Consider the following 8691-nt stretch of genomic DNA (forward strand, 5'->3'; position numbering starts at 1 on the left):
TGCAGTGAGGGCTCTCCTCAGTCTCCTCCAGGCTGAGCAGACCAAGTGCCCTCAGCTACTCCTTGTATAGCCTCCCCTCCAGACCCTTCACCATCCTCATGACTCTCCTTTGCACACTCTCTAACAGTTTCATGTCTTTTTTATGTTGTGGCACCCAAAACTGCCCCCAGAACTCCAGGTGAGGTCGCCCCAGTGCAGAGCAGAGCAGGACAATCCCCTCCCTTGCCCGGCTGTTGATGCTGTGCCTGATGCCCCCAGGACACCCTTGGCCCTCCTGGCTGCCAGGGCACTGCTGGCTCATGTGTAACTTGCCATCCACCAGGACCCCCAGGTCCCTTTCAATGGCACTGCTTTCCAGCATTGCATTTCCCAGACTGTCCATACGTCCAACACTGACCTATCTCAGGTACAGACTCCAACATTTTTCCTTGTTTAACTTCATAATATTGGTGATTGACCAGCCCTTTCATCAAGGGCTTCTCTGCCGGTTCTCTCTGCCTTGGAGGGAGTAAATCCCTCTCCCAAATTAATATCATCTGCAGACGTAGTATCCCTTCTGGTCCTGCACCCAAAGTCATTTTTGAAGATTCACGGGGTCCATGATGGAGCCCTGAAGAACTCCATACATGACCAGTTGCCAGTCTGATGTGACTCCATTCACTACAATCTTTTATGTTTGACACATGATGCCTGAGAAATATCCACTACTGAACAACCTGCTTTATGTGTAAGTGTTGCACCTTGCCAGAGGCTGGGCAAAGTCACCTGGGAGCTGGGCGTGGGCTGGATGTGGTTATTTTACCCTACAAAAAAACATATTTGGGATGTTGTCAAGCTCCCTAAAGCAGCAGCTAGTCTCAACTTGATGGAGCTCAAGAAAAAGAAGAAATTAATCCTGCTGCTAAATACAATAAATGTATGCTTTCTTGCTTAAAATGTATGATAAAAAATTATTATAAAAGCCAGAGATAGGCTTTCCTTTGTAGTTCTATAGCTCTTTCCTCCAGCTGAAAATCTATAGTAATACGCTAGTGGTGACTAGGAGTGAGTTGCAAATTCGATTATGTTTAGATTGGTTTTTAGTGCCCTTGTTTCTTCCTGCTGGTTGCATTCTGTGGGGAGAAGAATCACTCAGAATGGTTGTGTATGCTCTCTGCACCACCAACAAACAAGATTTCTTGCTCCTGATCCTCTAACCTTAATACTAGCTTTTCATTATGGGCCTCTGATCCAGTTTGACTGTCTAGCAAAGTTTCTGATAAAGGGATTTTTTTATCCCTGATACTTTTCATCATGATAAATTGTCAGATGAAGTTATTTCCTGATGAACAGAAGGCAGCCAGGTACTCTCTGACTGCCCCCACTTCTCCATCACCTCTGGTCTCAGAATGGTTGTGTGCTGTGCATGTGCTAGCAGTAAGACGTGCTTTGCTCTCTTGCTGATGGAGATAATTCCCATAGTTTCTGTTTTGCAGTTGAGCATTACAGCACAGAATGGAGACATCACCTGCCACTCACTAATAAGGGAATGATTCTGCCATACACTGAATCCAGAGGATGCAGCATGCTGAATTAAGTGGGATTTTTACTGTTGGCTTCAGTAGGGTCTGGATTGCACTTTGCAAGGACTTTGGGTTTGCTCCTGTCCTCTGTCACAGGGGTCCCCAGCCCTTAGATCAAGGACTGAAATTCTTTAATAATTCCTGCAACATCTGCCTTTCTCTTAGATATGATGACTTATATTAGGTAATGATAGCTTTCTTCTTCACTCTGGGCAGGAAATGTCATCTTTCCTTTGCCATTGTAAGCTCTAAGTACCTGGCTAGATGGATCATTGCCTTGGGCCATAATTTATAATTGGAGAAGATACAGCAAACCTGAAGTAAATCTGTGTGAGTAACCTAGGTCACAGAGACCTTACCAATTCTCAAAGGACGTCTTTCTTGGTAATGCAGCTTCTTTACTGCACAGAAAAAAACCCATCTATTTGGTCTTAACGGTAGAGAGGAAGTATCATCCAAAATAAATACAATGAGCCTTTCCACACAAATTTCCATACAAATTCCAACATGTCTAATTTTTCACTAGCACAAGAGTGTGTGTAATGTATATAGGATATACTTACCAGGGACTGAGACAGCTGAGGCATGATTCAATGGCTGGACAATTAGCACTGCTGTTTGTCTCACCATGGATTCTGTATAAATATTTATTGTAATGTAGAATGCAAAATTTGAGAAAATATGGAAAAGAACTGAATAGTTTCTGTTATAATGTCTGTCCTTATGCAACCTCAGAAAGGGGTAATCCAGAGTTTTCTTCAAACATTTGAAGGCAAATCAAATATATAGGTTTAGATATCAACTGCCCAACTTTTGCTGCTGAGCCACAGCTTAGTTACAGCAATTATTGTTCCTTGTTGCAAATATAAAAACATCTGGTAATAAATGTTTGAATCCTGGTGTCTTTATATATCGGATGCTGTGAGAGTGGTAATTATCTCTTGATTTAAGATTTTGGTACAAAATAAGACTATTAAATGCAAAATTGCTAGACATTGTAAACACAGTAGAAAATAGGCACCAGTGGTTTTGCTAGTAACACTTTCCCAGTGAATGATAGCCAGTGTTTTTCCAGTAAGTTCTGGCAAAGCCCACTGCTGTCCAGTGCACTCTTAGGTTTGCATTCCAGAAAGGGCAGGGATGCATCTCCAGCAGCAGTATGAATTGTGGCATTCATGATAGCTCCAGCTCAACGTTTTCAGTTGTATATTAAGAAGGAGCAAAAGTCCATCACATTTTTCCTCACCCTTCATGTCCTTCAGCAATAGGCTTTGACTATTTTTTTCAGAAAAGGAAAGTTTCAACTGTATCTGTAACAGAAACAATTCCATTTCACTGATGAAGGATTATGGAATAAAGATGCCACAAATAACATGTTTTTAAAACCAAAACTTAAGTAAATTAATGAAACTTGTCAAATTAATGAAACTTAATGTCAATTTTACTACAAGGGGGGGTCTTTGAACAGCTCCCAAGGCTGTGAGTTCATATGTGGGTTGGTGTGAAGATTTCCAACAGAGATATATCTGAGCAAGCTGGTCTTCATTATTTGATTACCACAAATGAGATGCCCTTAAAAGGTGTATGGCTGCACCCAAGTTAATAATCTTTGGCTGTCCTTTTAGTCAGTTGAGGAGAGAAACAGACCTTTAGAAGACAGAATTTCTGTCTTAGACATCTCAAGCTGGGTGAGTCATGTCCTAATGGTGCCTGTCTTCCTGTGCTGACTTTGAAGGAAGGTAGGGGGTGACTAGGACAAATACAAGTATTTATGCTATAGATTTCCTAAACTGGATAAAACTTTCCTTCTTCTATTTTTGAAAGAGAATATGTTTAAGATATTTAATTTATACTTAATTTCCAACACCAAATTATTTGTCTTCCAGATCAGCACTATTTTTATTACCACTTCTTTGCAGGAATAACTGGCTCCATCCACAAAAGACCAAAGCTGTTGTGGGGTTCAGCAATGTGATAACTCAAGGCTGGCTCCTGTAAGGGTGCTGAGCACCAAACGAGGTGCCTGTGCATCCTTCTCATTGCATGTTCTGTCAACCAGAAACCAGCCAGAGTTATTGACACATGGATGGAAGAGATGAAGGTGTCTGTATGAGACACAGCCAGCCATGAGCAAAACAGGCATGAGGGATGAGTGACTGCTGTTTATCCTGCCCAGCTCATTACCCAGAGAGCGCAGTTGTTCCTGGACCTGCAATAACCAAACCCAGAGCAGACAGAACTGGGTATTAACTCCACTGTGGTTCATTTTTTAACTAAGCCTTGTTGCTAAAATTCCCATTTTATCTTTGGAAGATGATACTTCAATAACTTGTGGGTTAGCAGAGCCTTTCACCCAGCATCATCCTTAATCTGGGGAAATAATTTACCCAGAGCACATTATAATATCTCAAGTATTAGGGCATGAGGGGTGCAGGCACACTTATGGCCCAGACCAGCTTCTCATGGGAATTCCCCATCTATCTATGGCCCAGGAAACTGTTTCAGCCCCTCAAGGCCATCAAGCCCTGCTTCTCCTGGTCAATGACCTTACTGGTTGGGATCCCTGCCCATGGACCAATAAATCAGGCTGGCCTTGGCTTGTCCCCATGCCCAGGAAGGTGCCCAGGGCTGGGGCTTCCTGGCTCTCCGGGTGTGGGGTGGGGAGTGGACCTGTTGGAATGAGCCCTGAGGAGGCCACAAAGATGATCAGGTCCTGGAACATCTCTCCTGTGAGGAAAGACTGACAGAGTTGGTGCTGTTCAGCCTGGAGAAGACTACTGAGAGACTTTATAGCATCTTCCAGTATCTAAATGGGGCCCACAGGAGAGCTGGAAAGGGACTTTATGCAAGAGCTTGTAGTGATAGGACAAGGGGAAATGACTTCAAGGTGAAAGAGGGCAGATTTAGATTAGATGTTAGGAAGACATTCTTTACTGTGAATGTGCTGGGGCACTGGAACAGGTTGTCCAGAGAAATTGTGGATATCTCAGGCTGGACAGGACTTTGAGCAACCTGGTCTAGTGAAAGATATCCTTGCCCATAGAATGGGGATTGGAGTAGAAGATGTTTAAAGGGCCTTCCAGCCACAAGCACTTTATGATTTCATGATTAGTTTAACCTACAAGATATTGCTTGCTGCCCTGGGGGTCCCTAGGGAGACATGGCCCCTATGGCATGCAGGAAGATGAAGAAATGCACATTTATCAGTAAATCAAAAACATGTCAGCAAGTGCAAACTTACAATGATATTTTCTTTACTGGGCACATAACCTGGTTACCAGGGACTTTCTCCCTCTCATGTTCTCTGCTGCTGAGACCTCGCTAAATAATAGAATCAGTCTTCCTCTTTTATTAGATTCTTCTGTGAGTATAGTGTAATTGTGCAGCTGATAGAAGAGCCTTAGCTTTTATGTAATACCTTACTTTTCAGACAAATCAACTACAAAAAATTATTGCACCAGTGATTGTGGTTAACTGGGTACCAAGTGTGAATTTCAGGCCCATGTGTTAAGGTCAATGTAACCCATGTGTTAAAACCCACTCAGGGAGAAAATAAAGCTGATTATCTGCAGTTTCCTCAGTTCACTGGTTGTTTATGTGTATCTCAGGAAGGCTTTCTGACACAGTACTGTAAAGCAGCAGCAGCTGATCTGTAGCTTCATATTACCAGTCCCAAGAGAGAGCTGCAATAAACAGTAAAGCAGAAATGAGATCTGTTCCTGGAAATCAGTTCAGCTAGAGGCAATTGAAACTTACAGCAGAATCAACCATGACTGGTTGAAAGCACTTAATTTTTTGTTTTTCTCAATTTCCACAACTGCTGTTTATGAGGCACAGCTAATCAGGAAGATCGAGGTTATATTAAGGAGGTGGCATATGTGTCACTGTCAAAGCCTCTTTCCAGAAATGAGTCACTGAACGCACCACCAGCCACTCTGGGGGGTGCAGGACTGAGGAAGGCCCTGACCTCATTTAAGTCCATCAAAGCTTCCCCCAGCGTGGCTAGATAAGATTACAGAAAGGTGGTGATCTTGGTTTACCAGGAAAAATATCTATTAGAAAAACACATCTTGTCCAAGGACTACAGGGACAAAGAACCATGAAACATACCAGACAGGCTGATGGATTCAACAGGCATTCTTCAGATTTTAGAAGGTAAAAGCTAGCCTTCTATCAGGTTTGGGGAGTACAGAGCTCTAGAGACACTTGTGTCCTTGTCAGAGCTGTAGTATAGGAGATAATGAAGCCATGTGCCCAGTCTTTGATTGAAAATGTCTCAACGACCCACAACCTCTCTTTCTTCATCTTGGTCCCTGTAATTGTGACATTGACATGAATTGGCTATTGAAAAGAGAAAGTCTTAGTGAGAATTGGACAAAGACCTGCTACCAGTGGGAAGTGGATTTTTTATAACTATCAAATGCCTTGATTTAGGTCCACATTTTCAATGCTAAATTTGATGGCCAGTCCTCAGATTAAAAAAAAATTCTATGATTTCTGGTTACAAAGCTTTGTACTGCATGTAATGACATGCTGATTTCATTTGCAAAGGTTTGAAAGTTAGAAATGAGAAATAAGTACCTGACAAATAAGTACCTCTCATGAAATCATTTTGGGAGCTAAAAAAGTATTTAGCAAATAAATAGCACTTCAGAGTTGGACTTCAGCAATGGCCTAATTTCCTGGAAGTATTTCAGAAGAGTTAGTTTATAAAGCAGTAGCATTTAAGATTTTATTTCTTGTTCAGGATACTTTTAGAGAGAAGTGGTTTTTGTTCTGTGTTCCCAGAAGCAGCACAGAAGGGTCACCATAACATTGCAGCCATTTCTCTCCTGTGTCCAGCAGCCTGGTAGTATCTGTGCTGCTAAATGAAAGAGGACCAGGCCATGGGGTCCAGAAGGTGGCACATGATTATCCTTCCTGCTGAATTATTTAATGTGATTTTGATCTGTACTAGCTGGTTGTCTCCCAAAAGAACATTTGAGGCCAACTAAACCACTCACATGGGCCAGGGACTGTTTCCAGTAAGACAACTGTTTTTGTGGAGTTTGTTGGATGGATGTGAATTGACCTACATCCCTTTGCCTCTGGGACTGCAAAATGAGGCTTGTCCAGTTTTATTTACTGTTACAATTACTGGTTATTTGCTCTTTCCCAGGAATTCCTAGACTTGATTTACTTTATCCACATGCCCATATCTGTTGTGAAACTCCCTAGCATGCATTAAGGATGGACAACTGTCCATTACGGACAAACAACAGTCCAAAGGATCAGAGTTCAGGGCCAGAGAAATGTTCCAGTTTTTGGAGTATAAATGAAACATAACACAGTGTTTCAGTCATCTGAGATGTCTAAAAGGGGCTCGGAAATTTTAAGAAACCAAGATATCTTTTCAGTATTGACCAAATCCTCAAGCAATACTCCCTTTATGTCTTCAGGCTCTTTTAAGTAAAACCTGCATGGTACAATACCTGATGGTATTAGATTATAATCACCTCATATCCTTGGTTTTGTTTGCTAGGCAATAATTTCTTAATAAATACATGTGAAATCCTGGGTTATTGGATTAGCATCTGTGAACACATGGTTGTTTTGTCTGTGAAATTCCTCTGAGAGTTATGGTGTCAACATTTGTTGTGCAATGCTTTTATTTGCTGTGTAACAGGGTGAGACCAGCAGTGAGTTTTCCCATAAATGTAAATTTTTTCTTGGCTGACACAGCTTGCAGGGCCCTGCTGTTGTTTTGGCTTTTTTTTTTTTTAAGTTTTAAAGTTCTTCTAGAAGTTTTTTTTATGCTTTCTGATGTTTACGTATTTCTAGTAGGGTTTCTCACACTGTTCATGTAAATAATTATTGTTTTGCATTCTTTTTTTGTGGAAGGAGAGAATTGGTAGACTATTAGTTTGACCAGTGTAGTTGGAGAGGTGGTAATTTCATCTTCCAATCCACTGTCACTTTTAGAATTCTATATATTACAGAGTCAGAAATAAACTTCCTCTTTTTTCCCTCTTTTACATCTAGTGTGAATGTGTGAGTTATTTCGTGTCATAGTGTGACATCCTGCTAAAAATGTCTCCTTAGTGGTTGCATTCCTTACTGGCTTGATGGGTGTGCCTGGGGGGTGTGTGCAGGTATGTGTGTGCTCACAGGTGCAAAACTACACATTTACTGGTGGGACTGGAAATACTTTAGCACTGGCCAACACCAGTACATGTCTTAGTGTCTTGGCTTAGTTTTTAGTCTTATGATATATGTCCTATCATTCTAAAGTCAATGAGACCTGAGAAAAACTTCGAGTGTAGCAGCAAAACAGCATGAGCAGTCAGTCCTTGTTAGTCCTTGCAGTTGTGGCTGGCACTGCTGGCCCCAGCTTTTTATTTGTGCCACCTCTTAACAGCCTTAAAGATGGCTGAAGTCTCAAAGCACTGCCCGGTGTTTGTGTTAATCCATTCCAACCTCCTCAGTGCTTATTAGCTAGCCAATGTATTTCCCCCATGTAGCTACATGGTCTCCAGACCAGGCTATCTTGTGTCTAGACAGCTTAAAGAGCGGGAAGAGTTGGTATACATAGCCTAAAACTATCTTTGGGATTCACACAGATCCAGTTGTCTCAGAATGAGACTTTATTGGTGAGTTTCCATAAAATCTGGTAGAAGAAACAATGTAGTGAGAGAAAAAGAATAAAAGTCCAATTATTCTGCAGATAATGTTCACAAATTTTCCCTCTGAGAGACACAATACCTCTCCCTCTTGCTACAACCAGTGTTTGAAGAACCAGGAGAAGTTTGATTGCATCTTGGTGGGAGCTTTGCATATTGAGAAAGACAATATCCAGTATGTGTGTCTTGGGAACAATGGTATATAGTGAAATAAAGATGACAATCCTGTTTTCAGGTCTGTATCAACAGGTATGTGTCCTGGGAGATGATGTAAATAAATTCACTCTCGCACATGATATGCCAGCTTTGGCATCTCTTTCTATTTGGAGAGGATTTGCAGAAGCCTTTGCTTCTACATGTGCCTGGACTAACTGAACAAACAGAATGCTATAACCAGCTCTGTATTTACACAGCTCTCCTCATCACAAGATTTAATAACCAGAGTAATAGTTCCCAAAATAAAAGAACAT

This window comes from Vidua macroura, chromosome Z, assembly GCF_024509145.1.
Source record: "Vidua macroura isolate BioBank_ID:100142 chromosome Z, ASM2450914v1, whole genome shotgun sequence".
Lineage (NCBI taxonomy): Eukaryota > Metazoa > Chordata > Aves > Passeriformes > Viduidae > Vidua > Vidua macroura.